This window comes from Anarrhichthys ocellatus, unplaced genomic scaffold (assembly GCF_004355925.1).
Source record: "Anarrhichthys ocellatus isolate YVR2014 unplaced genomic scaffold, GSC_Weel_1.0 scaffold11, whole genome shotgun sequence".
In the NCBI taxonomy this organism is placed as follows: Eukaryota; Metazoa; Chordata; class Actinopteri; order Perciformes; family Anarhichadidae; genus Anarrhichthys; species Anarrhichthys ocellatus.
Genome location: NW_022280041.1, coordinates 11,061,136 through 11,069,543, shown reverse-complemented (window position 1 = coordinate 11,069,543; position 8,408 = coordinate 11,061,136).

Here is an 8,408-nt window from a genome sequence, read left to right as displayed (position 1 = left end):
CTGTCTGTGACCGATTGTATGATTTCTTTGTATATATGTGTCCATGTCTACATAAATCTGCGCTTCACCTCACCGCTTCTCCTTCCATTCTGCTCCTTGTCTTAATGACCACAGGCAACCAAGTGAGACGGCAGGCTTCAGCAGGAGCAGGGAGAGAAGAAGCAGGCAAATTAATGATCCCACATCTCCGCTCAGATAAGAGGTGAGGCATATTTCCTAACAAAAGCAGCAGCAGCAGCAAAAAAAAAAAAAAGACACCTGTGTTAGATTATCTCCCCACTCTGTCTCTTCTTCCTCTCTCCCTCCTTCCTGTGTTCTTAATGCATTGCTGCCCCTCGCCCTGAAAGTGGGCATTTATTTTGCTGGTAGAAAAATACCAAATCAAAGAGAGGGGAAATTCACAGGGAACTGTCCACTCCACTGGTGCTAAAGAACAGGAGTGGCCGACGTGCTGCAGGGCGACACAGTGTTTACATGGAGCGCAAACATTACACTGGACTAATCACCATCACAATTTCAACGGAGATGTTTTACCTGGAAAACAAACCACTTCGGGAAGACGCCAGAAGCAATTCAGGTGGCCCTTTTTGATGTCAGCCGCCCCATTCTCACATATCAAAAAAAAACGACTCTTTACTTTTACTTACCTGCTTTGCACCGGCAACTGCAATTTCCACATTGCCGCAGTCATAAATGGCAGGCAACACATCAAACGCGAGCGTCGGCTTCAGTGACTCCACTCACCATGTAAATAACAAGCGCTGAAGCCGGCTGCTTATTGTCATTTGTCAATACGCTCATCAATAAAGCACACAACGCAAAGCAAATGCGTCTTTTCAGATGATTTCTGCCTGTAAACATGATGAGAACAGAGCCGAGCCAGCCTGCATGCAGCCCTCTGCGGTGGTGTATCAAGCAGAGGGAGCCAAGAGAGATAGCCCCGTGGCATGAATTGATTGCTTGAGACATATGTTGGCAACGCTGTATTTCACTCCGTGTGAAATCTCCCCTATGGGGCAGACAGAGTAAAACAGGAGGATGGGAGAAGAGGGAAGGGTGCACTGGTCGTGGAGGGAGCTGGAAACGAGGATGAGGAATAAGCGTCACAGCAAATAGGTGTGTGTGGGTGTTTGTGTGTACATCCATCTATGTGTGTGCAAAAAAAAGCCTGTGTGGATGCGAATGGTTGTTAACAAATGCATAAATCCTCAGCTGTGTGCTGTGTGTTTTTGTGTGCAAGTGTGTGAGCAACGTCTACGCAGAGAGAAGACCTTGATGATAAGCTAGTTATCTTACCATGCTGAGTGGGCCATTTAAAATATTTTTTTTTTGGGCAGCTCCGTGGAGAGAAGTGTGATGGAGAGGGAAGGGACGGACAGGGTGGGTGCTGAGAAGTGTGTGGCGCGTGTGTGTGTGGCGCAGAAGAGAAAGAGAGAACATAAACAGCCAGTGGGGACAGAGCAACAAGGGACAGAATCCGTCACGGTTCTCTTACATGGGCACACACTTATGCCGCACACATATTCATACATGCTCACACAGATCTCCACAAACATGCAAATTACATATCACCATGCAGGCCCACCCACACACACGGAGGCCAAATTACATATCCCATCCGCCCACCCACCCACACTTGTGCTTCCATTAGCTGCACTCTCATGTAATCATCCCTTCGTCATCCACATCTTCAAGAAATGCCGAGGTTGTGTTGATTCACGAGACAGGTGTACTTACGCGAGAGTCACCACGCTGATGAGGCCTTCGCTATTATACTGACATGATAAGACATGCTTTAATAAATACCACAGTGATACCTGGGTTTGTAACTAACTCCTTTAAACAGAGCATAATGAAGTCACATCCCTGAGCAGGTGAGCGCTGCCAGATCTACACAGATACCATGTCTGCGACAGCGGCGCTGCGACTTGTAAGCACACTGCAGAGGTCATTACACGGGCTAATCAGCTGTGTTCATCATGTGAGCCACTTAGAAACCGAGAGGGTGTGTGGAGTGATTTAAGAGAAAGGTGGATGGGGACCAACACTGCATTCAGGTCACATGGTGTTTTTGCCTAAACATGAGCTGTGTCACAGCGCAGGGAATACTCAAACGGGCATTGTGTCCAGATGCAGAGAGAGAGTTGAGGAGATAGGATCACTTTAATGATTTATTCTAGATTCAGCTTTCAGGTGGCATGGTGGAAGGAACTGGGCTGGTATGAACAGTGAGTAATGACTAATGGGGAAGTGGGGACTGCTGAGCAGCAGGTCTGGTGAGTGCAGGGCTAACGAGGGAAACTAATCAGGGCGGGGCAGACCATCAGAACTGGCGGGAAAACACACAAAGGCAGGCGGGGAAGTGATCTGGAACGAGAGGAGAGGTGAGTAACTAACTTGAAACTATGAATACATGAAAAGAAACAACATAAAATTAGAAGCAAGGCATATTACGACAGTCTGTCACCTGGGAAGAGGGACGTGTGAGGATGTTTTGGGTGTAGGTGCTGTATCCCTCAGATAAACAAGTTCGTTGACGTAGATTAAAACAACTTTAAGAGATTTAACTACTCTATATTCTAGTTGGTGACAGATAAAATTGCTTTCAGTACATGAAAGCTTAAGTTCAAGTTCAGGCATTTAAAGGCATTCAGCTAAGGTCAGTGGTGGAATTTATTTAAGTACATGTACTTAAGCACTGTAGAACAAACTTTTAGGTTTTTCCATACTTTCACTACAACAAGGCTTTTTCATAGCAGACACTTTGAATTGTCATAGGACAAGCGCAGGTGTTGCTAATAACATTAACGACGGCTCTGTTCTATAAGTGTCCCTGTAATCCATGGCAGAGTGACGGTAAGCCAGCATGCACAATACCAGCTTCAACCATCATGAATTTTATTTTTCACACGTGCTTTTATTGCTGTGACATGCCAAAGTGTTTTCTGTGAAAAGGGCTATTATGTTGCCAAACGAAAGTCCAAATGAGCATAAGCTGGCCCAGTGGCCTTGGAACATACCAGGAATAATAGAAAATCCCTGCTGTGAGCTCTGTCCAGGGGGTCTAGAGTTTCTGCCAGTACCACTAGAAATAGCTCACGATCAGAACGATTAATTCTGGAGAGAGCAAAGTATTTAGGTTCAAGCTGCTGTGATTACAAAAAAAAAAAAGTTTGGGGTACAGCGAAGCGCAAAGATGACATATGGAACGGTGAGGCGTCTTCTCTGTTGGACCAAATACTTTCCTCTGGGGGATGAATCAGCGGATGGTGTGTGGGTGTGTGGGTGTGTGTGTGTGTGTGTGAAGGTAGAGATGAAGCAACTGGCATAAAGATGTGGAGACAAGAGAGAAAGGCAAGGTAGAGTCAGGACATGGGTGGGTGTGAGTGGGGGTTGAAATGAGGAAGGAGGGAGTCTGCGTTTGAGATCCACACAAGAAAGGCAGGAGGAGGTGAAAGGAAGGAATACAGGGGAAAAGACAGGTGGACGTGGAGAGATGTTGGCAAAATAACCAAGGAACTCAGACGAGAGTAGCCTTTTCACAAATTTTCTCCTGCTTTCTCTTTTTTTTCATTTCTAAAACACCCCTTCCATCCGCCATCGCTATCACGAATCCTCACACAGGGGAGCCTGTGAAAAGGCGAGCAGGTGTGAGCTGCGATGTCAGACCGCGCAGACAACATTTTGATGGCTTCTCTCAGTAACTAATCAGTCTTTAGGATGGCTGCCAAGCCCTCTAGATGCTGTGTGGAAACAGTTTACAGATGAATAAGCACAGATCAGTAGCTGACCATGGATTCGGATGTGTCTTCCCGCCTACAGTGTGTCAGTGAATGTGTCCCAGCAGACTCAGTTGGACTAGCTCTGACAACGACGGGTGGGATCTTTTTCTCCCACGGTTGTAATTTCCATTTCATAAAAGAACGCAGGTGATAGAGAGCGCTTTGTAAAATAACCCCCAGTGCTCGCACCAGCATAATGAAAAGCAGAAATCAATGGGAAAGGACTTGCTCTGTTCATCGCTCACTGGCCGTGTGAGTGCATGTGTGTATGCAAGGCATACGGCGTATGCATTCGAGTTTGCAGATATCCCAATTAAAAGCAGAATCAGGAGGGAATGGGAATCCATAAATACAGTAAATGCTTTTTCAGTTGTGCTTCTTTTGTGCTGTGCAAGGCAGCAGTATTTGGTGTTGTCACTGAAACTGGATGTGATTGTACTCAATCCGTGCACCCAGAGTTGCCAGGTTAATTTAGATCCTACTTCACTGCATTTTTCTTGCTAGAGAGAAAAGAAGAGCAGTGATAGCAACGCTTTTTAAATGAAGAAGAACATGAGAAACATCATCTCCATAGTGCCATGATAAGATAATGATCCCATTGTTTCCCGTAATGCTGATCACTTCTCATTGCCAGTTGTCATTTTCTTTTTGAAAAAGCTACTTATTCTACGCTCGCTTCCCAAGGTGGAGTTCCCAACACTCACTTGCCTGTTAGGAGAGTAGTAGGAAGCTGCCATCAGGCATGCGAGACATTTGACCTTTGTGGTGATTTAATTAAGTATACTTTGGTTTAGGATTTGTTGCATTGTTGATTCTATATTGCCTATTCCACATAACAATTTGCTTTATCAACTGTTCAAGAAAGAATATCAAAATATATATTTAAATAAAAGTATTATGATTTTTTACAAGTTTTTAGCCACAATATGAGCATGTAGGTCTGTTGGTCTGTCCACAACTTTGCTCCAGACTGATTAAGTCAAAGCATTATATTTAAACTTGCAAGACTAATGACGTTCATATCAAGCTCAGATGCACTGAGCATTTAGTTATAATTAGCAACTGTTGGCATGCTAACTGCTACTCTAAGACGATGAAAAGCATGTTAGCATGCTGCTTTTTGGTCGGATGTGCTGATGTGCCGAAGCACCGCCTCACAGAGCAGCGATGGTTAGCATCGTTTGGATAAAACCAGTTTATTTCATGTTATATTGTATTTTTGAGGTTCTGTCCATCCTTTTCTCAGTTATGTAGTCACCAAAGTATTGATGAGATCCAAGTTGCAACAAACTTGAATTATACTAAACAATAAGCAACTTGAAATTGAAAATATTCTTACTGCTTGTTTAAAAAAAACGTACTCTTTCATATTACACAAACTGTATCATAGTATGGGTAGGAGTCATCCTGCTTGTATGTAGAATGTGCTAAATATAAGAGCTGTATAGTCATCGTGAAGAACATGATTCAGGTGAATGTAGTTGTGTCCCTTGGTGAATTCTCCAGAAATGCCTTTTATGGGCATGGTAATTCAGAATGGGCAGATGGTTAGGCTCCCCGTATTGCTGCTTGATGGAGCACATTGTTGTTTGGAATGCAATGGGGTGGGCCCAATCAGAGCGGGCCGATTACTTGTCGCCCGGAAGTTCTGCCTACAGAGTTGTGGAGAACCGCCCATCTTTCGTTAAGACTTCAGTTGTAACGTTAGCATATCCAGCATCCAGCAGCAAGAGTGAACTGCAGTCAGTGAGCAGCGGCCTGTAAAGGCCCACCGAGAACGCCATGATCTACTTAGTCCACAGAGCCCTGAAGCCCCGCCCCAACTGCTGCACAGAGCGCTGTTTGCTTGTTTATTGATATTGAACATGTTTCCATTGCACCATATTCTACACTGCAAATCCTTCTTTTTTGCCAAGTGTGAAGTAGATCGGTTGAGCGGTTCTCGAGCTATGCAAAGGATGTACACACACACACACAGACAGAAGGAGATTGCTTCTGCTATAGTGTGATGAATGTTGACAAACATGGAGCGAATGAGTTAAAAATGGATTTTGCATACATGTTGTCTGAAAACGGGCTTGCGTTAAGCACACAGAGGGGACAAATGCACTAGACCTCTGTAGACTCGCATGCTGTCGTCTGACATGAAGGCAGTTGAAATGCAATCTAATATTTTGCACATGCATGCACACGTAGTCACCAACAGTCACAAGCACTCATATGAAACATACAGCACACCTCCCAAAAGCCTATTTCCCCTAACACCAAACCTATATATCTGCTCAACCCTACACATGCATCAATTTAATGTAACATTATGTTTGAGTGGCCGCGTGCCACCAAAGCACGGCCAGCAATCAGGCACGTGACAACCAAGCAAACGAGTCACCGTTGAGATCCAACATCACATGCTTGTTCTTAGCTCAGTCTCTTTACATCTGAGGAGCCATCAGAGTGCTGAGAGAAGATTTACTCTTCCCTGGTTGGTTGGAGGCCATAAGTCAGTGATGAACCCTGCAGGCACAGCGCACACCAATGGAGACACTCATGTGATGTACATGGTTACTACGCTAATTGTAATTCGATCCAGGGGCTTCATGGTTCAACATTCTCAATGGAATCCAACTCAGCCTTGTGATTGAAAAAAGTCATAATATGAAAATCATCTCTTTTATGTTTAGTTACTTTCCATTAAATAAAGTAACAATGATTGCTACCATGGCTGTTTAAATCAATATGATGTGCTTTACAATGATTGAGAGAGTGTTTATGAATACTGTTGTGTACATGTACTAAATTGCTGACTTTTAAAGCTCTGCTATTTTATTAACATGCTCTATCTTACACATGTAAAAGAAGAGTCTTCTACTTTAAAGCAGAGAGCGAGCTCATTTGAGCAGCTGGTGCTGAAATGCTTTGCTCAGTGAAGCAGAGACTTCTTCAGATATGGATGATTCAGAAACTACCTCGACGCACATGCTAGATTCTTCCTCAGTTGGCTGTTGAAACTAAGTTAACCAGGCTACTGTAAAGTCTTGAAGCCTGTCTCTTTACATTACAACTAATACTGACACAAATGATTTTCATCACTTTGATATCAAATAAAAAGAGATCAAATACTATTCTCTTTTGCCAGCAGATATAAAAATGCACGTTAACTTATTTGAATATCATTTTGTTACGTAAGTTATGACTCAAATTACAGCATGTACATACATTTTTGTTTTTTTTTACCCAAACCAAAATATTTTCCTCAACTTTACCAAATAGTTTTGTCACCTAATTTGAACCAATTAGTTCAAACAATAACTTTTTTTTTTTAATATCATACAAACCTTTTGAGTATATGTTACATACTCATTTTGATCTCCCAAATGTAGTCACAAAATAACTGCTATCAAGACATCCATCAAGCAGGACGTCCCACGACTAAAAACAAACCTGTCAATGCTCCCTGATAAGCAAACTACTGCATGCAATGCAAATGATCCCAAACACATTTCTGGTATTTCTACACTGGTACTTTTTATGACATTATGTTGTACACAGTAGTAGGAGATATTCAGTGTACTGTATGCAAGCCTACCTGGTGCCATTTCATGTAATAAATTCATCTTTACTGTAGTAGCAATAAAAGTTTGTTTGGAATAAATTCTCATCATCATTATGACGGCATCACTGCTGAGCAGGCTAAAAAAAAATATTGCTAACATCAGAAACATCATCAGAAGAAAATGTTGATGGAGACATAAATGGCTGAAACTGTTAATGTGTAGATGGAGAGATGTCTTCTATATCACCCTGTCAGCTGAACACACTGAACCTCAATACCAAACCAGATAGGCTGAGATTCTACACACAATCATATTATACGTGAAGCATTATACACAATCCTATTTCTAAATGATCTTCAGCATATGAAACATAGATTGACACACATAATTCACTGACTAATTTTTAGAAGCATGTGACATCCTGTTAGCTGGTACAATTAAAATGTTATCTGTTTGGGCTGAAATGCGAGGTGAAGACGTTCGTCTCGTGATCGTGTCAGGCCGTGACTAGCTTTGTTTTACATTATCTATGCAGCGAGGGCTACTTCTTTAAGGCAGCCATTACTCCGTGTGCCGTTGTGTCACACTACATTTCAGTCCATTACAAATGGAGCTGTTTTGAGAGCGCCTGAGAGTAAATACTGCGCACGATAAAAGCGTAATTGCCAAAGCGCCCGTGTTGCGGTGTTGTGACAACATCAGAGCTGATGGTGGATGAGAGGAACCACTTGTGTGTTAAAATTGCCATTCAAACTTGGTCAATCAATCGCAGCAGCCATTTAAATGTTAATGGTTAAAAATGAACTGCTACATTGTTGGTGGACAAGTGACGCTCCGTCGACCAATGCACTGTTTATTCTCGAGCTGTTTAATTGCTGACAAGGGCATGTACCTTCCAGCAAAGCAACTACAGAACAAGAGACATTGACGGCTATTCTTTCAGCTGAGAAATCTCTGAATAAAAAAATAAAATCAATCTGGCTGAGAAGAGGTCGTGCATTTATCATGAAATGACAGCGATATATGTCACGCATGGGAACAGTGCACATAAAGCTCATTATCATATGTCACG